Source organism: Protopterus annectens, chromosome 17.part0, assembly GCF_019279795.1.
Source record: "Protopterus annectens isolate FY-2018-M chromosome 17.part0, PAN1.0, whole genome shotgun sequence".
NCBI lineage: Eukaryota > Metazoa > Chordata > Ceratodontiformes > Protopteridae > Protopterus > Protopterus annectens.
The window spans coordinates 523,295,777-523,319,212 of NC_056751.1; the positions used below are offsets into that span (position 1 = coordinate 523,295,777).

The 23,436-nt window shown below is 38.9% G+C and overlaps 1 protein-coding gene and 1 long non-coding RNA gene across 4 annotated transcripts in view; one reads left to right on the plus strand and one right to left on the minus strand.

Annotated features, from left to right (window-relative positions):
• The window catches only part of CADM3 (cell adhesion molecule 3), a 1,289,148-nt gene that overhangs the window by 206,174 nt on the left and 1,059,538 nt on the right, over positions 1-23,436 (plus strand). The window lies entirely within an intron of this gene.
• The window catches only part of LOC122791581, a 286,754-nt gene that overhangs the window by 104,533 nt on the left and 158,785 nt on the right, over positions 1-23,436 (minus strand). The gene's annotated exons all lie outside the window — the stretch shown is intronic.

Here is a 23,436-nt window from a genome sequence, read left to right on the forward strand (position 1 = left end):
TGGTTTATCTTAGTTGTAGTCTCCAATCCAGGGAAGAATGCTATGCAGCTGTAGAAAAGGAATGTCTAGCCATAGTGTGGGCACTGCAGAAACTTAAGCCTTATGTGTATGGAAGAAAATTCACTGTAGTGACAGATCACAATCCCCTAACATGGTTAAACAGAGCCAGCAAAATGCGAAGTTGCTAAGATGGAGCCAAGGGTTGCAAGCATATGATATGTCAGTGCAGCACTGCAGTGGGATTAGCAATGCCAATGCAGATGGCCTTTCAAGACAGGGAATGGGGTAAGGTATACTCAGACAGACCTAAAAACCCTCTCAAGCACTGTTTCTCAAGGATCACTTGAAAAACTAGCTTGAGTTCTCTGGGGGGTGGGGGGGATATGTGAAGGCTGCCAGCCTAGCTAGATAGGATTTTGTAGATAATTCTGTCGTTTGTAAATATTAATATAAGCCACATGCTTATTCTCTTAAATGGAAGAAAATGGTGTAAAATGTGGAACTGAAAAATGTAACTACATTGCACTCTGCTATAGGAAAGCTGATAAGTCAAGCATTGTATAATTGTTTGATCACAAAACCCAGAGCCGAGATGTCTGGATGAAGGAATTCTTCATTTTGTTTTGAGACCAGAGTTAATTGCTAGAATTTGCATGTGTAATGTCTTTTATTGCTGTAGCTGCTTGACCATGTGCAAGATCAAAGCATCTCATTGCTAAGGGTTTTGCATCCAGGAAGAAAGAGGTCATTATCTCCCTCTACTCTTCCCTCATTAGGCCAGTCATCGAGTACAATGCCCCATTTAGCATGTAACTCACTAAACACCTGCAACAACTGGAGAGGCCACAAAATTACCTCACAAAGAGTATCCTAGGCCTTAAACAATTGTCCTATATGGACAGCCTCAAAACACTCCAACTATTATCTGTCTCATATTGCCTACTTAGAGGCGATCTTTGCTTGATCTACAAAGCCATGTCTGACCCAGCTCTGTTAGAAATGCTACATCTAAAGAAATCCCAATCCATCCAAACCACATGCTCCAGAGACCTCAATCTCATTACCACAATTAACAGAACATGCTGGAGGGACAGGTTTATAACCCAGAGATCACCCACGCTATGGAACAGACTTACCATACATGTCAAGCAGAGCACCTCACTGTGACCCTCTTTAAGAGAAATCTTGATTAGTAGATGGGATAACTCCAGTGGCTCTACTCGACAGAGGCACTGAGAACTAAGGTTGGGTGGCACTATGCCAGGCTAACCCTATGGCTAGGCTTGTAAAGGCCCAAGAGCCATTACCCTAGTACACACCTATGAACCTATGTAAATGTAGAGTATCTGTTAGCCTGGGAGCCAGGGAGAAATGATGTAATCTGAAATGAGTCTGTGGTACTGTTTTATCAATTTAAGTACAGAGAGACTCAGAGCATTTTGTATTTGTCTTGAGAACATCCAACTCTCCAGCACTCTGCCTGTGTTCTATATGTAAGTTTATTTTAGAACTGTGTTTTCTCTTAGATATAGCTAGGAAATAGGAAGATTAGACAAGTTGTTTTTTTTCTGTACTGATTCCAGAACTATTCTACTGTATTATTTTAAGCATTTTGCTGTGATCTCTGAACTCTTGACTAGCACTGTGTAGTAAGAAGTATTGTCTGGTGTTTTTATTATTTATTATTAAATATTTTTAAACCTTTCAACTGTGGCAGTTTTGAGTAGAGATAATTTAATCTCTAGAGTACATTGCATATATGTACAAAGCCACTCCAAATAAGCCTTGACTGTTCAGTTGCACTTACCATTTGGATAATATTGCACAGTATAATTGGACTCCCTTTCATAAGGGCATTTTAGTAGCTGATAAATATTAGTGGGTAGTGGCAGTGATTTCTACCATATAGTCTGGGTAAAAGGGGCACCGCTGGAGAACATGTGAAAGATTTCCTTAGGAGTGTCTGTGTGGTTGTATATAACTCTTATCTCAGAGTGTGTATGTGTGTGTGTGTGTGTTTGTGTGTGTATCAACACTGTTTGGACAAAGGGAGTGCTGGAGGTTTTAGCTTGCCCACTAAGCTGAGCTCTGGACCCTATAGCTATTTCAGTGGGGAGTCTTATTGAGGATCTGGAGAGAAAGGGAGAAATCAGCACCAGACTGACTGTGATATCTGTGTGCTCTTAAGGAAAATTGTACTTTGTGTGTGTATTTTTTATCCTCTCCTATGTGGATGCCCCTAACTGGTGTTAGTGTTGAGGATTCAGGCTCCTTGATTGCTGGGTTAGTGCACGGGCATCATATATATATATATATATATATATATATATATATATATATATATATATATATATATATCTATATAGGTCTATGTCAGAAGATTGAAAGTTCAAAAAACTGGAAATCAAAATATAGAAAGTATTTCCCTTGCACTCCTCATGTGGGGTAGCTACACCCACCATACCTCCTGCTAATTTTATATACCAATTCCAAGATTGCACAACATTGGAAAAAGGGCACATTCCATTTTTGATATTTTGAGTTTTAGATATTTTGATTTTCAGTCTTTTGAGCTTTCTATCTTTTTAAGGGGATCTGTTCACACACACACACACACACACACACACACACACACACACACACACACACACACACACACACACACACACACAGACACAACACTCACACATACATATATATGTACATATATACAAAGGCTGCTATTTTCCATCCACTCTACTCATTTTGCTGTAAACATAACTTCAATTACTTTATCATCTCTACTTAAATGTTATTCTTTATTATATGACACTGCTTGGCACCTCCTCAACCAAATCAAGCTGCTGAAAAAATAACCCTATCCACTCTTTCAGTTTTTATCCCATTTTCCCATATTTTCTAAACATAATCATTCAATATTTACATTTTTCCTTACTATATACGTCACTCAGTTTTCCTAAAATACCTTAGCCTAACTGTATTGTAGTAATACATGCAAAGATTATTCTTCAGCATTAAAATCTCTTCATGTCCGCTTTCTTTCTTCATACATTTTATACTTTGCATTACATTTCAGTGGTAACTGATAACCTACTTAATGAATTTCACAGCACTCTGGACAAGTTTCCTATAATCAGTAGGAATACCACCTCACATCCCTCATGAAAAAATGACACCGGCCTAGTGCGAATAATTAACTTGATCAACAATAAAAATAAATAAATAATGAAATTACAACTTAAATGTGGCTGAATTTATCATATAGACTTCTTTTCTTGAAATTAAATTATGTTTCCAATAATTTACCTATTTGTTTTATTTAGCAGTTCCTTTCATTGCACTTTCATGTATTTTCTCTGCTGACGTGTAGTATATAGTACTTTTGTCTTTCAATTTCATAAAATATACACTCCCTATATTCATCACCTTTCCAAATCCATTGCTTGTCATTCTTATTCTGTTTAATCCCATTGTTTCTAGTCAACACTCTACTTTTTAAAATTTCTTTTTATCCCGTATTTATTTATTACAACCAGCACCATGACATCCACATAAAGCTTTGCTGTTGACAATTTTACCCCTTTTCTTTGCAAATGTAGCCCTTTCTCTGTCACCCTCGTGCCCTCATAATCTGTTCTGTCACTTGACTTGCAGAGTACTCCTTTTTTCATGGGGATGTGAAGTGCTATGCATACTGACTATAACTTGCCCAGAGTATTGTGAAATTCATTAAATACTTTATCTGGTAATGTTCATGTTTTCCACTATTTGAGTCCTCTAATGAAAGCACAGACTTCATATTACCTATCCCTAACTTTTTCCCCTACTGCTCCTGAAACTACATTCCTCTTCAAACCCCCTCTTTAACACTGCTTTCATTTTTCTCTTACTTAAAAACTACTTCTCATCTTTTTCTTTTGTTAACTTCTCCAATCCATTACTCTACCTCTCTTATGCATTCCCTATATACCTAAGTATTAAATCTTCCCAAAATACCAGTTTGGAACAGGCAGCCAAGATAATACTAATCCTATACTCTACTCTCTCACGCATACAGAATTACCACTATTCTCCTATACAGCACTAACATCTCCCTGCTCCTACATAATTTTATAGATTACTTCTCAACTATACTCTTCATTTTCTCATGAACTCTTTCCTTTTTGTACAAGAATGTACTATTGCTTAAAATTCTTTTACATTTTCCTTTCTATGGTACGTCTGTTTATTTCCTGCAAGAATATGGAACTACCAGAACCTTATCGGAAAATATATATTGATGTAAATACTTTACTCTATGTACCTGTCTTGTGACTTTTTTATGGAAAATCTAACTGTTGTTTTTTCTGAAAACTGCCCGAAATTCACTTGTTAATATAAAGGTACTGTAATTGAGCTTTTCTCTTCAAGCCTTTGCTAAAAATGGGATCTGCCCACTTTCCTGGTCAAAAAAGATATATAGATAGAGAGATAGATAGATAGATAGATAGATAGATAGATAGATAGATAGATAGATAGATAGATATTCTTTATGCAATCCTCATTTATTGTTTACAATGGTTCCCATACTATCTTGGCACATTTTTTTTACAGATTTTTCTTGATATTGAACATCTGTTCTCGTTTTTTAATCGGGTATTGTAAAACTGTCTTCTTAGTTGTCATAGTTTGCTTACTTCCTTTCAATACTTCGGTTTCTCTCCTCAGAATTATTTCTGCCTTAATACACTTTCAGATTTTTAACAAATTTGTACTAGATTTTCTGTTTAGTATGTAATGTTATTTCTATAACTAATAATTCTTATATTTCTTTGCAACAGTAAATACCATTCCTACTACAAGGCTTGAAAAAATAAATGTATTATAATGATCTTTCCATAATAAGTTGTAGCATACATCTTCACTTTTACTACATATACCAGTCAATCTTTTAAAACAATTTCCTTTTTAACATATATCTGTAACCAGATTTTGTTCAGAAAGCAAAATGGTTTGAAAAATAGTTACCCTCCTACTGCCTTTATAGGTGAGTACTAGGTTGGCTGGCTACCCTTGTGGGCCATTTTAAGTCTGGCCAATTTCCCTTTTAAAGATGAGAATCAAAACCTATTCTCTGTTTTTGTGAAGTAAACACCGTATCTATTATACTGACCCCAAACCCTTCTACTTTCTTCATCTTTTTCTTTGTAGTTTTCCTATAACACACACACACACACAAACACGCAGTCATGCACATGCATTACTTTTTCCTGCCCTATGACTAAATTACTAAACTTCATAATTTCTCTTATCACTTTTACATTTTTCTCTTGTTTGTCTTTCCTTCCTAAATTACAATAATATTTCCCTTTAATTCTTTGTCTGTTTAAAATAACATAAAAAAGTTTCAAACATTCAAAAACATGTGAAATAAAACATAGTACATAGCCTACTATACTTCCCTCTTCCTATATCCACCATCCCTAGTCCTACATAGGTTCATAGGTTCATAGATTAGTACTAGGCTAACTGCCCTTGTGAGCCATTTTAAGCCTAGCCAATTATCCCTTGTGAGACTCAAACCCTGCACCTTACATCAACCATCATTTATCTTCCTAGTTTCCTCACAATCACATCTATGTCAAGTTTGCCTTCTTACATTTTAGGCTGGGTTCAGCATGGTTACTGAAAGGTTTTCATGAGGTTTTCACGGGATGTATACCTCATGGTAGCTTTCATAGTTTCATAGTTTAGTACTAGGCTATCTGCCCTGGGGCATTTATAAGCCTAGCCATAGTGATGTGGCTTTCGCCACCCCATGTAATGGTACAAAAGTGTACAGAATAGATTTAGAATACTGTGCCTCTGTCTAGTAGTGACACAGTGAAGACCCCCTTACATAATAGAATTAGTTTACTGTGCCTCTGTCTAGTAGTGACACAGGGATGACCCCTGGGGTAAACCTACGATCTCCTATCCACTCGTCAAGATTTCTCTTGAAGAGAGTCAGTGAGGGGCTCTGCCTAACATGAACTAGGATTCTGTTCCAGAGTATGGGAAGCCTCTGAGTTATGAATCTGTCCCTCCAGCATGTCCTATTCATATTTGTGCTGAGGTTTAAATCTTTGGCTCTCGTGGTTCTGATGGATTCGGATTTTTTGAGGTGGAGCATGTCCATCAATCCCTGATTGGACATGGCCTTGTACGTCAGGCACAGATTACCTCTGAGTAGGCGGTATGCTACTGAATAGAGTTGGAGGTTCTTTAGTCTGGCAGCATATGACATATGTTGGAGACCCTTGATCCTCTTGGTGAGGTACTTTTGGGGTCTCTCTAGCTGTTGCAAGTGCCGGGTGAGGTACATACCAAATGGGGCATTGTACTCTATCATGGGCCTGATACGGGAGAAGTATAGGGGTACAATGACCTCCTTTGATCTGGATGTGAATCCCTTCATGATAAGGTGGGCAAGGTAGAAAGTCTTTCTAACCACTTTGGCAACGTGGGTGTCAAATGAGAGGTCACTATCGACTTGGGTCCACAGGTCTCTGATTACTTTTTCCGTACTCAGTGGGTTACTGTCTATGTGATAATTTGTGGGTACTTTGTTTTTCCCAAAGGGGATGACTATACATTTTTTGGCATTTAGTTTAAGGCCATGACTCCAGCACCAGTTGTCCGTTTCAGTGAGGCCTTTCTGTAGGATGTATGTGTCAGCTGGTGTATTGACTATGGCGCCTAGTTTGCAGTCATCTGTGAACTTTGTCAGCCACAACCCTCCCATGTTTGCTTTCACATCTGAGAAATAAATGCCGAACAAGAGGGGTCCCAGGACAGAGCCCTGTGGGACACCACTTGTGACTGGCTTTGAGTCTGACATGGCTCCAGCAATTTTGACTTTATGGGTTCTATCCTTTAGCCAGTTTGCAACCCATCTTGTGACATATGGATTTACATTTAAGCTGTTGAGCTTGTCTATGATGCCTGAGTGGGGTATTGCGTCGAAAGCTTTAGCCAAGTCCAGGTAGGCTGTATGGACTGCTTTGCCCTCATCAATGGCTCTAGTGACTGTTTTGAAAAAGTCAACCAGGTTCAAAAGGCAGGATCTGCCCTTTACAAAGCCGAACTGGGTGGGATCAAGTGTCTGTAAGTCCCCAATGTCTCTGTTTATGAGTTCCATAATGATTCTTTCCATAGCTTTGCAGACCAGGCTGGTTAAGCTTATGGGGCGGTAGTTACCAGGGTCTGTAGAGGTGCGTCCTTTGTGGAGTGGGACTACTGTTGCTGTATGCCAGTGTTCAGGTACATATCCTGTAGTAAGGCTAAGGTTAAATAGCATTTTTATGTGCGGGTTTAGCTCCTCTTGGAGTTCACATAGCACACAACCCGGGATACCGTCAGGTCCCATTGATGCTGTGTTTTTAGCTTTGCTGAGGGCGGTTCTCACCTGGACATCTGAGATGACAGGGAGGTTACATTCAGCTGGGATAAGTATTTCTTCTTTTGGGGGTGAGGGAGGGGAGAAATTTGCACTGAACCTGTCTGCCAGAATGTTGGCAATAACTGTGGGTTCAGTGTATTTTTTATCATTGTGAACTAACTCTGAACATATCTGAGGGTTTCCGCCCAGGTTTCTAACATAGTAGAAGTAGGCCTTGTGGTTATCTTTAGTGTCCATAGCGATTTTTCTCTCAAAGTTGGCCTTGGATGTTTTTATGAGAGAATGTAGCTTTCTACTAGTGCTGATCAGAGATGCCTTCTCTTTATGGGATTTTGCTCTGTCGTGCAGTAGCTTCCTTCTTTTGTTATACAATTTGTTTATGGCTGGGGTCCACCAGACAGGACGCCTGCCCTTGGTGGAGAGGGTCTTGGTTTTATTTGGGATTGCATGATCCATGCATTCTTGGAGATGTCCGTAGAAAGCATTTGTGAAGGATTCTGCATTGTGGGATGTGGTTTCCACTGGCCCAGTGGGCTTAAAGGATACCATCTCAGTTTTAAGAAGTGTAAAGTCAGCTTTTGAGAAGTTTTTCACTGTAGTCTTTTGTGTTGGGGGTGGAGGTGGGTATGTATATCCAGGGTGGGGGTGGAGGTGGGTATGTATATCCAGGGTGATTAGTTTGTGGTCAGATTTCACTAGTGAGGGGTATACTTCCGGTGTGGAGCACTTTGTCCCCATGTTTGTGATGATTAGGTCTAGTATATTATCTCCCCTTGTGGGAGAGGTGACTAGCTGTTCCATTGCATTTGAATTTATGAATTCCAGGAACCTTTGGGCTAGGGTGTTTGGGCTAGAATAATGCACCCAATCTATGTTAGGGTAGTTGAAGTCTCCCAATATGATGGTGTTTGGTGAGACATTCATATCCTCCAATTTCTTCAGGAAGGCTGAATGGGGTTCCTGAGATTGGGAGGGTGGTCTGTAACATGCTACCAGTTGTATAGTAGTTTTGCCTATGGTTAGTTGCACCTGGATGGTCTCTGATGCTTCATGTGTTGCCACTAACCTGGAGGTGTGGGTGTCCTTGATGAATATGGACACTCCCCCTCCCTTTTTGGTTTGGCCCGAGTTTTGGGGCCGAAAAGCATGATACGAGGTATAGCCTGGTAGCGCTGGGGTGCTCTCAGGAGCCTTGAATCAGGTTTCAGTTACTGCACAGACATCGATGTTCTCCATACTGAGGAGTGCTTCGAGAGCCTGCATCTTGAGATTTAGACTTCTGGCGTTGAGCAGCATTACCCTTAATTTTTTTCCATTTTTGTTTTCTAAGGAGGTGGGTTTGTCTTTTGAGCCTTGCCTAAAAAAGGCACTATGGGGGTGGCAAGAGCCTTAGCCAATATCCGGAAGCCCAGTGGTGACAGATGCAAGCCATTCCTTGTGAAGCAGCGTGGCTTGTCCAGCATGTCATCCCAAGCAGACAGACATTGGATCCCCCTAGAATGACACCAGTATTTGAGCCAATTATTAAAGCTGATCATCTTGTCTTTGCATTGTGGCATCATTCTTGGTGAGGGCAAGATGCTGCTCAGGGTCAGGGTCATACCAGCCTGGGCTACATAATCAGAGAGCGCCTCTATGTCTCTTTTCATGTAGTCCAGGGAGGTACGTCTCAGGTCATTCACGCCAGCATGGACAATGACGGAGTCATATTTGTACTTGCTTTGGAGTGACCTAAGTGTGTGTGTTATGTGGCGGATCCTAGCTCCCGATAGGCAGCTCACCGTTACCCTCTCCTTGTTCAGTCTGGTAAGCGGAACGTCAGTGTGTCTGACTATAGAGTCACCTATTACTAGTGTATCAGGCATGGTGTTTGGCCTTAAGGGCTGTGATTGTTTGACACACTGATTTATTGAAGTATGTGTTGCATGTGTTATGTTTTGAGGTGGTGGATTTTTGGGTGCCTGCTTTGGGAGCCTCTGTTGTTTTGGTAAGTTTTTTGTTAGAGCCTCCAAGTATGTCTTTGTGTTATTATATGTTTGGTTTGCAGTTGTGGTAGGTCTATGTGGGACTGGGTTTGCTGTGTGTGTGGTTACCTTCTCCTCCTGTCTGGTCTTGCCAGTCCTGAGTTGAGAGAGTTCAGCCTCCAGTTTGGCTATATAGTTGCATCTCTCACATGTATTTGTGTTTGTTGGGAGGAGGAGAGGGTTGTCTGTGTACATGAGACAATTGTAGCATTGTCTCAAGATTCCCAGATTAACCAGCTGAACCGGAGAGGATGCTAGTAATCTACCACTCGACATGCTAGAATATTATAAGGGAGTGCTGTGCCTTTAAGGGAAGTGGGTACTCACAGGGGTGGTAGGTGGATGTAGTGCTTACTTTAGTTAGAGAGTGCTTACTTAGAAGAGAGGCTTTGAGAACAAGTGCTAGGCTTATAATAAAGCGAGTAGACGAGTAGAGCTTACTTAAGGGAAAATTTGAAGAGCAGACTTGACGGAGCCAGGAAAAAGTTTAACCTTGTTTAACTGGCGCTGCGCTATGCGCACAATCGTGCAAAGCCGCTTAAATGCGGATTTTAAACAGGGAACTTCAAAAGAGCTAGAAATGGTCCAAAACAACCAATTACTAAAAGCTCTTGTGCTGAGGTCACTCCTTCAGGGACAGATAGGCTGCTCTAGGCTCCCCACTCCCACTGGTGAGCAAAGAAACTTCCTTCTATCCAAGTAAGGCAATGGACAACACAGGAACTACACCACAGCCCAGAATACAGCAAAGCCTGTATACTGGTCTAAACTAGTCGAGGAGAGGTGGGAAAACAAGGATATTTTTTTGTTTTTTTTAGTTTTTGAGATAGAAAGCACACAGAAATGCAGGAAACAGTAATAAATCAGTTACACAGGCTAGCACACTTTAGTGGGCAGCCTCAACAGTTAAATTTAACAAACAAACAAACAACTTTCGACCAATTTTCGACTAAATGAAACTTTAAGTGCAGATAATATATAATGCAACAAACAGCTAAAAAAACAGTTTAAGCTTGTTCAAAGTAAGCAAGAGAAGGTATTTCAGGTAAAAAACAGCAAAAAATATTTAAATCATGATTCAGAGGCACCCTTTCTATGGTGCTTTAGCATACAAATTTGTAGCATTGCAGTGGTCTGCTCTCCAGCCATGCTAAATGCTAATGAGGCATTCCAGAGAGATACCTATGCTAATTAGCCACATGCTGTCCCTCAGAAACGCCTGCAAAAATGCCAGAGAATTGCTCAGTTGTGTAAAGTAACATTGCTGTTCTTGTTAATGAACATACCCAAAAGGTTGTGTTCACCTATCCTGGCAGAGAGGAGTGCCAGGGAGATTAAAGTGCATTTAGTGTTGAGGGTTGTATGTGTATGTAAGTATATGTGGGGCAGTATATGTAAGAATGTGTATCTCCCTGGGTAGTTGCACTAGGTGAAAGTTAGGGTAGGTGTGTGTGTGTGTGTGTGTGTGTGTGTGTGTGTGTGTGTGTGTGTGTGTGTGTGTGTTTGTGTGTGTGACGGGTTCAGTGTGTGATGGGGGTTCTGTGGATGTGTGCATGTGTAAGTATCAATGTGTGAATGTGTGTTGGGGGTGGAGAGTGAGCTGTCATACCTCAACACTTTCTTAGACTAATGAGCAAATTGTGCACTATTGCTGGGGTGCACTAATCACCATGGTTAATTCCTTACTGTGTGTCTTAAAGGCACTTAAAATAAAGTTTTGCAGCAGAAACGTATGGGTGGGTAAGTGAATAAGATTAGACATAAAGGATAAAACTCCCCAGCATGCCTTGCAAGCACTACAGATTCAAACCATGTATTTTTGCACTGAATATATTAATCCTCTGTGCCAACACTAAATGGCAGGGATACTAAATCTTTCATAAAACAAAATATAATATAGAAACAAATCTGTTTGGGGGAAAATATAAAAAATAAAAAACATACAATACACTGGTTGCATAAGTGTGCACACCCTTAAATGAATGCTTTCTTGTGCATGCACACCCTTAAACTAATACTTTGTTGAAGCACCGTTTGATTTAATTAGAGCATTCAGTCTTCTTGTGTACACACTTGCCATCAATTAATGAGACTCTGATTAACCCCAAATAATGTTCAGCTGTCCTAGTAGGATTTTCCTGACATTTACTCACTTGTCTGCTACAGCAAAAACTATGGTTTGCAGAGAGCTTACAAAGCATCAAAGTGATCTCATTGTTGAAAGGTATCAGTCAGCAGAAGAGTAAAAAAGTTTTCCACAGCATTGGATATACCATGGAACACAGTGAAGACAGTCATCAAAAAGTGGAGAAAATATGGGACAACAGTAACATTGCAAAGAACTGGATAACCCTCCAAAATTTATGAAAAGACAAGACAAAATCTGGTCAGGGAGGCTGCCAAGAACCCTACAGCAGCACTGAAGGAGCTGCAGGAATTTCTGGCAAGTACTGGTTGTGTACTATATGTGACAACAATCTGCCATATTCTCCATATGTCTGGACTATGGGGTAGGGTTGCAAGACGGAAGCATTTTCTTACACAGAAAAACACCCAGGCCCAGATAAAATTTGCAAAACAATACATCAAGTCTCCCAAAAGCATGTGGGAAAATGTGTCATGGTCTGATGAGAGTAAGTTTGAACTTTTTTGCCACAATTCCAAAAGGTAGGTTTGGCACAAAAACAACACTTTGCATCATCAAATGAACACCATCCCCATGGTGAAGCATGGTGGTGGCAGTATCATGTTTTGGGGTTGGTTTTCTTCAGCTGGAACTGGGGATTTAGTCAAGGTTGATGGAATTATGAACAGTTGCAAATACCAGTCACTTTTGGCCCAAAACCTTCAGGTGTCTGCTAGAAAGATGAAGATGAAGAGGAATTTCACATTTCAACATGACAATGACCCCAAGCATACATTCAAGTTAACAAAAGAATGGCTTCACCAGAAGAAAATTAAAGTTTTGAAATGGCCCAGCCAGAGCTCAGACCTAAATCCAATAGAAAATCTGTGGGGTGACCTGAAGTGGGCTATGCACAAGAGATTCCCTCACAATCTGACAGATTTGGAGCACTTTTGCAAAGAACAGTGGGCAAATATTGCCAAGTCAAGATGTACCATGCTGATAGACTCCTACCCAAGAAGACTGAATGCTGTAACTAAACCAAAATGTGCTTCAACAAAGTATTAGTTTAACAGTGTGCACACACAACAAAGTATTAGTTTAAGGGTGTGCACACTTATGTAACCAGCGTATTGTACTTTTTTTATTTCTTATAATTTTCCCCTAACAGATTTGTTTGTTTTTCAATTGAATTGTACAGGTTATACGTCACATTAAAAGTGGGAACAGTTTTGAAATGATTTATTGTGGTCTCATTTTTGTATATTAGAAAAACCTGGCATTTTAACAGGGGTGTGCAAACTTTTTATATCCACTGTACATATCTGCAGATTTATTTAACATGCAGAAAATATTTACTGGAATGTTATGCTTATAACATATATTTCATCTAGTTGACTTGTATTGGAAATTGATTTCTACACTGCATCAGTTCTGGAACTTTTCTCCATGGGCTTTAAACTACAACAAGCCCTGCCCTGCTGTAGTGTCCCAGTCAATAAATAAACTAAATAAATTTAATAAATTCTTCATTTATGTAAATATATTCCTTCACATCTGATGTCATGAACCAACAGGAAGTTTGCTAAAAATGATTGTAAACAACACACACACACACACACACACACACACACACAAACACACACACACACACACACACACACACACACACACACACACACACACACACACACACACTGTAGATGTTTTATCAGACTACTTATTTAAAGCGTATCATAAGAAAGTTAACTTCTGGTATCTAGGCATTAGAGTACATGTATAAATTTAATCCAAATACTACACCTAATTCTCTGAGGCAGACTGACCTGTTAGCTGATCTCTGCTGATTTCTTTATTAGAGCATATATAGGTAATTCTTTCTTTCCTTCCTAATGCTTATCAATTTGTATGCTTTCTTTTCTTCTTTTCAACCATCAACTTCTTATTAAGAAAATCATTTGCTTTATCTTTTCTTTGCCTGTTTTGCTGTGATACTGTATGTGATTTCTTTTCTCAGTCTGTTGATTTATTTATATAAGGTTTACATTTTCATTTGCTTGAAAATTATTTTTTTTTTACTTGGTTATACTTATCGTATGCATAATACCACAAAACAGTAAAATGTAACGTAAATATATATATATATATATATATATATATATATATATATATACTTGAATGTTTATTACCTGATGCACTTCATGAAAGAATGCTAGAAGGCATTTTCATGAATTGCTGTGGCCACTGTTATCAACATAAATAATACAAACAGAAGCTCATCCATAGTAACATAGATATATCATTCAAGTTAAGTTAAAGATCATCCCCTATTGCATTTTAAGTGAAATTACTAATTCCGTACACTTATGTTGTTATCCATTGCATTTCTAATTCTGTTACATTTATTTATATGCAACAGTCTGTTGTGCTATACTTCAAAGTCGTTTCATTTTTCATCTTAATAGCCATAGTATAAACAATTTATTTAGTCAGACTTATGACTGTCTTTCAGTTTAGTATGTACAAGTGTATTTTAAATCAAGTATCTGTGTAATGTGTTATCAATAAATTAAAATTGGATATTTGCATGTTTGTCTGATAAACCTTCATGTGCATCTGCATCTTGTCACAGTGTTGGCTGAAGACTTTTCTTAGACGTAAGACACAGGTGAGATAAAGACACCTGAATTTCCCCGTAACTGTGTTGTTGCCCTTATTAATACTGGAACAATGGGTTCAGTCCTCTCATTCATTGTTTTACAAATCTTTTAAAGTCAGTGTCATAAATCACAGGTATAGGTAACTGCAGTGTTAAACCACTTTCACTTGAATTTCCATTTAAAACTGAGATGTCATTGTGTGGTGAAATATGACTGAGTGCCTTTGTGGGGTCAAAGTATATTAGAACATAGTAATTTTGCCATTCTTTCCACCTCATTTAATATCTGAAATAATTTCCAGATCACAGTCTTTTCATCTTCTATTTCAGCTTGGTAAGAGCTGCTTAATTGCCTAAGTAGCTGAGGTCAGAGATAACCAATGACATTCTTATTACTGCTGCAGTATCATACTCTGCACTATGATTTGTTAAAGAGAGGATGGTGAAGAAGCATGCTGTCTACATCAGAAGTTTTACCGTTTCTAGATTTACATTGTCAGAAGTAAAAATAACTTCTACAGCCTTTATCCATTGTCACACTGTTTTGTCTTTTCTACAGCCATCAGGCATTTGAAAGGCACGAAAAAAAAACATTTCTGACTTTTCTGTAGCAGATTCCCAATAACCTAAGTATATCATTAGGCAGAACATCAATAAACTACTCAACTCAAAGTGTGTCACTATTCTGAAGAATGGTATTATTGCCTACTTGAAAGAATTGAAATGCATGCCTGTGACTTTCATAAAAGCTTGATAAAGACTGCTGAGTAAGTGTTCTTCAGTGATCAGAAAAATTATATTTTAACTCTTGAGATGTATCCTTTCAATATACTTTTCATTGCAGTGTGAGTTTGGTCTGTACTAAATCAACAGTTGCTTCAGACAAAACACCCTTCAGTTTACAGAAAAAGAACTCATCCTTCCAGCTAATAGTAGTTGACCCTGAAGCTGCAAACATTACAGAGTCTAAGAGCATCTTATCATTCAAAGGGCATAACTTGGCCGTTAATTGTCCCTAGATCAATTGTTTTGTGTAGCTCTGTGTCTTTTGTTTGGCATTTCAGTAATGACGATTTCAAGCATCTGGTCACCAGCACATCTTCTTTCTGCTCTTTGGAGATGTTCAGTCCCTTTCTGATTCAGTTTTTCTTATATTTTTATTTGTAAAAAAAAAAAAACTCATTTTGGAAATGTTCTCAGATGTACAGGTTCTTGTTCTGCTTTTTCTTTTCGACCGATATTGCTGCAGGCTTTGCAATCTCAGCTGGGACTTCTTATTTTCCAGTATAACATGTCACGTGTTTGCTGATTAACTCCTGATTCTTATTTTTCAGTATAACATGTCACATGTTTGGTGATTAACTCCTGACCTCTCAATAGTTCTAGTAACAGACTTTTTGTGGCTTCTAGAAGAAATAATAGAATGAAAGGGCCACATAAGTATTAACAAATCAGAGGAAATTAAGAAGAATTAAAGGACTCTGAGATGGTGGTAGCAGGGTAAAGTCATGAGGGTACATGCAGGCTTAACAGATAAAAACTTTGAAGAGAAAATATGATTCCTACAAGGATTATCAGAAAGAATAAGCCCTGTAGCATTAGCAGGGTTTGTAACCCTAACCAGAAAAAAAGATATTAATGTCATGCGAAAAAGCATTAGCATTAGAATCATTATGGTGTTATCTGTTTGCAATTGCCTACAGCATTAACAGTATTTGAAGGCTGGAACAAGGTTGAATAAACTGACCCAATGTGAAAGTAGCTAAAAATCCAGATTATTGATTTTTACTGATATAAATGCATCCTGAATTTATTTTTCAGTATACAGTGAATAAATAACATTGGTGCTTCACACCAATAGGCTGACCTCCTGTTTAATCCTCATCTGGACTGCTATCAATGCAGCACTGTAACAACAAAAGGGCAACAGGGGCAACTAATCTGTGTACAAGCAAGTAAGGTCATAAGAGGGACTGTGGAGTAGGTATACATCAAGTTCCTGATTTGTCTCCAAAAGGAGTAGTTGCTGTAGTGACAAGGCATTTAAGCACCCATGCCAGGGTGGCACAGTTGAGCAGCGGATAGTGTTGTCACCTCACAGCAAGAGGTTTCCTGGTTTTATTCTCATCTGGGGTGCCTTCTGTGCAAAGTCTGTATCTCCTCCCTATGTTTGTGTGGGTTTCCTCTGTGTAGTTTGATTTCCTCCCACATTCTAAAGACATGCAGCACGTGGATTGGATACTCTAAACTTGGCTCTAGGTGCGAGTGGTGTGGTGCATAACAACTATTGTGGCAGGGCAAGCCACCTGGCCATGTAAATCTTGGCTCTACTTGATTGTCATTGATGAAGTGACACCCTGACACCATGTGCAAAAAGGATGATGGATGGATGGTCTGGAGTTCTGGCTGCTTAAATGATATTTTTTCTCATGAACTGTAGCATGCTCCTTACTAGAGTTTCTCAAACTAAAAGAAAAAACAGCCCCCTTAGTGCTGTGCTTCCTAAAGGAGACAAAACAATTTTAATATTAAAGTGGATTTTGTTTTTTACCCCTTTAACTTTGGTCGGTGGTCATTCGCAGTATTGTTTTATGGCTTGTTCCTAAGGAAGGTGACTTTTGAGCTTCTTTTTGAACATTTACTGTTTTGGCTCCTTCAGGAAGCACAGCTCTGCATGGGCTGTTTTTTATTTTTGTTTAAGTTTCTGGCTGGCTGCAGGTTCACAAGCTATTTTCTTTGGCCTTACTACAATTTAACAATACTTTCTGCTATAGTTTTAGGTCCAAAACACAAAACATCATTTAAAACTGGTATTATGTAGATGATAAGTTTTTGGAAAATGCTTTTTTCTTTTTGTTCCTCTGTGGGCCTGCCAAAAGGAGGCATTGCCAATTGCACCAGTAAACTTTACTATAGCTCTCTTTAGTATGTAGTTTGCCTCTCCTTTTAACATGGATTTTCATTGAGGTCTGAGGTCTACCCAGTTCCAAGACTATACAAGCAGATACATTACAGCACTAAGTTATCTGTGTATGAGAATATGAGAGTGGATAAGTGAATGTATATGCCTTGGGTTTGGCTGGCATTCCAAATATGTCTAGTTCCTGCATTACTTTCTTTGCTTGCTGGATATGATCTCACCTACAATCCTGAGCTCACTGATGTGAGTATTGAAACATGTGCCATCATAGCATTCTTATTTACTGGCTGAAAACAGTGTGCACAGTCTTCTCTTGGTTTTCAGCTTTTAAATGAATAATATGAACCAATACGTCTAAGTGCCTCCTTTAGAGACAGGGACTACAGGTTTCTCTGATACCTAAAAGTGTCTGCAGCTTTATTAATCAATGAGATACGGACAGGAGTTGTGTCAGATTTGCAGCTAAAAGGGAGGGGGATAATGCGCTATGAGATGGAGCAGCTTTCATTTCTTACAGGCATCTGGTGGTTTGAGGCAGACAGAGGGTGTATGTCACAAGAACACTACAAAGCTTAACAATAAAATTATTATATCTTTTTGTCTTCATTTATATTGAGATCTGCTGAGCAAAATGTCTCTGCATAGTGAAGGCCACTTGGATTTTACCCTGGGAAGAACTCTGTTGCTGCAATGGTTCACTGGAATGAGATATTGTCGTTTTGATAATCCAGTCTTTGATTATATGGGGTTTTGATGATCTTAAGGGGGCTCATTCATCCATATGTATATATGGGTCTAGGTCATTTAGTATAATGCTCAGTTGACTGAGTCCCAAGTGGCTGAAACCATTTGAGAGAAAGCTCACTTGACAGAAAGCCTTTTCCATAACAGATATAACAATGTTTTTACTTGAGGGAAAGCTCACCCAAGTACCTTCCCCCCAAACCCCACCTTACTTAGACAGTAAATAAATCTGTCATCCTGTGCAGAACTCATGTTAATGCCTGCTTTCTGACAGTGAAATCTGGAGTTTCAGTTATTTGTATTGCACTTTTTATGGAGTATCAGTTCAATAGAATTGTATCTTGAAGAAATAATGTAGACCCTCTATATCTAGCCATCCCCTCTCTCTCTTTATGTATATATATATATATATATATATATATATATATATATATATATATATATATATATATATATACATATATATATATATATATATATATATATATATATATATATATATACATATATATATATGGGTCTACTACTAATTCCCGACACGATTCCCGACAGAAAACTCACCGACGCCAGATGACCGACAGGTAAGTGTACCGACAGGGTGATTTGCCGACAGCGGAAAGACCGACAAGGGAATGTGCGATCGCGACGCGGTAAGTGTGCGATGGTGACGGAGTTAGGAGCGGTCAGGTAAGTGCTCGAGATTGTGGGATGTCGGGTTAGGCTGTGGGAAAGGTGAGTGTGTGTTCATGTCGGAGGTATGGTTCGGTAAGGTAAGTGTGTGCTAGAGAGGGACTGTAGTTTAGGGACGGGTTAAGTGAGTTAGGGTTAGGGTGCAGGTAGGTGATGTGTGCGTTGGTGTCGAGCTTGGGCTAGGGGTGGGTTAAGTGAGTTAGGGTTAGGGTGCAGGTAGGTGAAGTGTGCGTTAGTGTTGGAGCTTGGGCTAGGTGGGTTAAGTGAGTTAGGGTTAGGGTGCAGGTAGGTGAAGTGTGCGATAGTGTCGGACCTTAGGGTTAGGGTTTGGGTCAGGGCTAGTGTGTATGCTATGTAGTGTCGCGTGTTGTTTACGTTCCGTGTGTCGGTGTAATGGTGTTCGGTGTTTTGCGTTGTCGGGTTTGTGTCGGGTTTGTGTGTTGTCGGTCATCTGGCGTCGGTGAGTTTTCTGTCGGGGAATCGTCGTGTCGGTAATTAGTAGTAGACCCATATATATATATATATATATATATATATATATATATATATATATATACAAACAAACACACACACACACACACACACACACACACACACACGGGATCCATACTCTTTATCGAACGGTCATTTCACCGAACGTGAAACGGCCAATGACACGTTTGCAAAAGTGCTTTTTACCGAAAAAGAACTTTCGCGAAAGTGTGCTTAAATAAGGATGAAAATGTGGGGAGATGGCTATTGTTGAGATCGTAGCAGAGTGGGGATAAGGGAATATTCCCTTTTCCCCACTGTAATGTGATCTTGGAGTGAGAATATTAAAGTGGGGGGGCAGGGGGCTTGCCCCCCTGCGTAAATGTGATTACTGTTTTTTTTTTGTTTGTTTTATAGTTTTTTTAATGCACTTTAGTGGTGTTCGGCTGACGTCATTCTGGTTGTGTGAGCTTTTGCTCAATAGTACTAAATCCATATATATATATATATATATATATATATATATATATCAACCAAAAACACAAAAAATGGAAGGTACTGTAAACGACTAGTAATCAAAAGGCAAGTACCAAGTACACAGCGTTGGTGAAAGCGTTTATTTGAGCAGCAAGGCAGTAAGGCAGCAGCGAAACAACACAATCCAATACGTAGTTCATAGGTTTTTTTATGCTGAGGAAGTTACTGACGAAACGTGGATTGTTTTAGTGAACTACGTATTGGATTGTGTTGTTTCACTGCTGCCTTACTGCCTTGCTGCTCAAATAAATCCTTTCACCGACGCTGTGTACTTGGTACTTGCCTTTTGATATATATATATAGATAGATAGATAGATGTGTGTGTATATATATATATATATATATATATATATATATACACATACACACACACACACACACACACACACACACACACACACACACACACACACACACCCACAAACACACACACATACACACACACACACACACACACACACACACACACACACACACACACACACACACCACACAGTCTGTTGAAAACAAAAAAAACTTAAAAAAATGCATTTTTTGGTGAGGTGGTCCACATTCAACAATATATTAATTATCCCAACTCTGAGCAGGGAGAAGAGAAAATTCCCATATCCCACTATTTTAGGACAACACACACACACACACACACACACACACACACACACACACACACACACACACACACACACACACACACACACACACACACACACACACCACACAGTCTGTTGAAAACAAAAAAAACTTAAAAAAATGCATTTTTTGGTGAGGTGGTCCACATTCAACAATATATTAATTATACCAACTCTGAGCAGGGAGAAGAGAAAATTCCCATATCCCACTATTTTAGGACAACACACACACACACACACACACACACACACACACACACACACACACACACACACACACACACACACACACACACACACACATGTACTTACTATATGTCAAAGGAACAGACAGATTCACTTATGCTGCAAAAAGAAAGCAGCCTTCATGGAATCAGTCAGTTGCATACATTAGTAAATTGGTTTTGATGGAATGCAACAAGCCATGTTTTTGACTAAGTGCATTTTAACTAACTAAACAACAATCTGTATTTGTATGTATGTGTGTTGTCATGTTCCACTTTAATAAAACAAACACCGAAGGACTTTTGACAACCTTTATTGCTTGAACATAATAATAAAATGCATCAAACTTTATTACACAGCACTTCCTTTCATTGTACAGTGAAAACATTAAATTAACCATTTATAAGGGCAGTGTAACACCACTTACCCTTGAGATAAGAAGCGTACCTCATCTGCTCACTTATCCTGACAATTTCAAGGCAGCATTCCACTGCTCACCTTCATCCCAACAACTCCATTTCCAACCAAACCACCAAGTCCAAGCAGCATCCGCAATACACTCTTCCACCACTCCAAAGTCCTTCAACCAGTTAACCACCAGAGGGGGAACAGAAGAGAGGCAAGCCTGTCCCTCTTCTCTGCACACCAGCCTAACAGGCTGAAGTGAAGGCTGATTGACTATCAGTACTAATGCAACATGCAGTTTATGTAGGTGAGACTCATACTCCACTGAATGAATGACTACATCATCCAGGTACACTTTAGTTTATTAAGAGTGCGACTTCAGTATTTTATCTCTTACCCTCTGAAAGGTATCAGAGGCCTCAAAGTTCAGGGTTTGATTCCTTCTATCTCCATTTGTCTCCTGTGTGAGTGTCACAGTGGTCCTGAGTTACTGTTGAGAAGGGATGCCTCTCTCTAGTGAGCTTATCCAGTTGACAGCTATATAACCAAAGCCAAACAGTATCACTGTGTACTGTAATAGTCCATCAGGGGTTTCAGAAGCTATATTTTTCTTTGGCAATATGGGTGAATGGTATCTGACAATATCCCCCTCTCCAATCTTATGCTGTCCAGTATCTGGCCTTGTCCAGATTCTCTGTCAATTCATCAGTACTGGGCATGGGCTAACTATCAAATGATGAAACCTTCTTTGCTTTCCTAAAGTTATTACAGAATCTGATTGTTCTCTCAGGCTTAAGGACTAGTACGCACTGGGCTGGTCCAGTCACACTTTGACCCATCAGTTATGTTTGAATTAAGTGTTTTTTAACTTCTTCCCCTCTTTCTGTTTTATAATTCTGATATTACTCTGTAAAGTTTAACCTTAACATCCATTGCAGATGCCATCATTGTGTTTTATATTATTTTAGTTTAGTTCAGCCAGACATTTCTAGGAATCTTTCTCTATTTTTTAATATAAATTCCCTTGCTTCTTACTTTTGTGCTTTTTTAAAGGCAAGCAACTGCCTGGTTTCTCCTGTAGGAACTTAAACGTGCAGATTGTTTACAGAATTCTATAGTTTTCATGGCTTCATTACATTAATTTGGAATGTTTGCTCTTTTCTTACATTTCCTGGATGTCTAACCTTATAATTTACAGCATTTATTCCATCCAGCCATCCATCTATCCATCCACACTTCCCATTTACCCATTGTTACCCACACAGGATCAGGGTGTCATACCAACAGCGACCTTTATTTAGAGCCAATGTTCACACCATCTGATGACTAGCTCTGCCAAGAGCCATGCGCTTAAATAGTAATTGGTCAAACATTATTAGCATCTGGTTAACTCAGTAATGTAGGTTCATTTCTCTAAGTTGAACATTAATATTATAAGTCACTGCAGCATTTCATGGGATCTCTGCATGTGCTGTCTTTCTGTGGGCATTACTAATCTTAGTGTATTCTGAAAACTAATAGTGCTCTATTGCAGCTTTGAATGCTATTGTTAACTCTTCTTAGGTTTTCTTAGCAATGTCAAACAACTCTCTCAGAAGCCTGCTGTATACAAGTTCAAAAGGGGTAAACCCAGTTGAAGTTTGTGGCATTTCTCTGACTGCAAACAGTAAGTAGGATAATATTCACAGTTTCTTCTTTTGCAGTAACTTTCCTTAAAATAGGTTTCAGTGTTTTATTAAACCATTCTACAAATCACTTATTCAGGGAATGATAGAATGATATCTTCAATTATTTAACTTTAAAGCACTTGTATAATTATTGCATTGCCATTGCTATGAAGGGAATCCCTTGGCTAGTAATTATCTCTTTTGGTATACCCACTCTGGAAAACAGCAATACCAGTTTTACTGGCAATAGCCTAAACATTTGCTTTATGCAATGTGACTGCTTTTGGAAATTTGATAGCATAGTCCATAAGATTTATGGTGGATTTCACTGTCCATAACTTTGCAGCTACATAGCAGTTATCTGCCCAGTTACAAGAACATTCAAATAAGCTATGCTCATGCTATTGGCACTGAATAAGGAAATGTGAAGGCATTTTGAAAAACATGCCGACTTATGGCAAAAACGTAAAGTACTTCAAGTTAAGCGTTAACTACACACAAAATACTACAATAAAAGTCATAGGCTTTGTAATACGTTCTATGTATTGTGATATTGCAAATGTGGCAATGCACATATATGTTTGAAAGACTGAAGGCAGCAGCTCTTGTTATTAATACTTTAAAAGAATAAATAAGGGGGCTTAAGATGTTTTATACAGAAATATCCTTATCTAACCACCATGTTGGTTACTTTAAAGAACAGAAAGTCAGAGACCGGAAAGCTTGTAAAAGGGAAGACATAGCAAAGAGGGGAATACAGGAGGAAAACATGAATGGAATTGTGCTGGAGGAGGTTGCAGAGGACAGCTCTTTGTTTTTGGCAGGGATAGACCCTCCCCCATTTTCTCAAATTTTGTTTTATATACAAGGGTAGTTTGTGTAGGAAATAGTACGAGGATGTATGATAACGGATAAGGGAA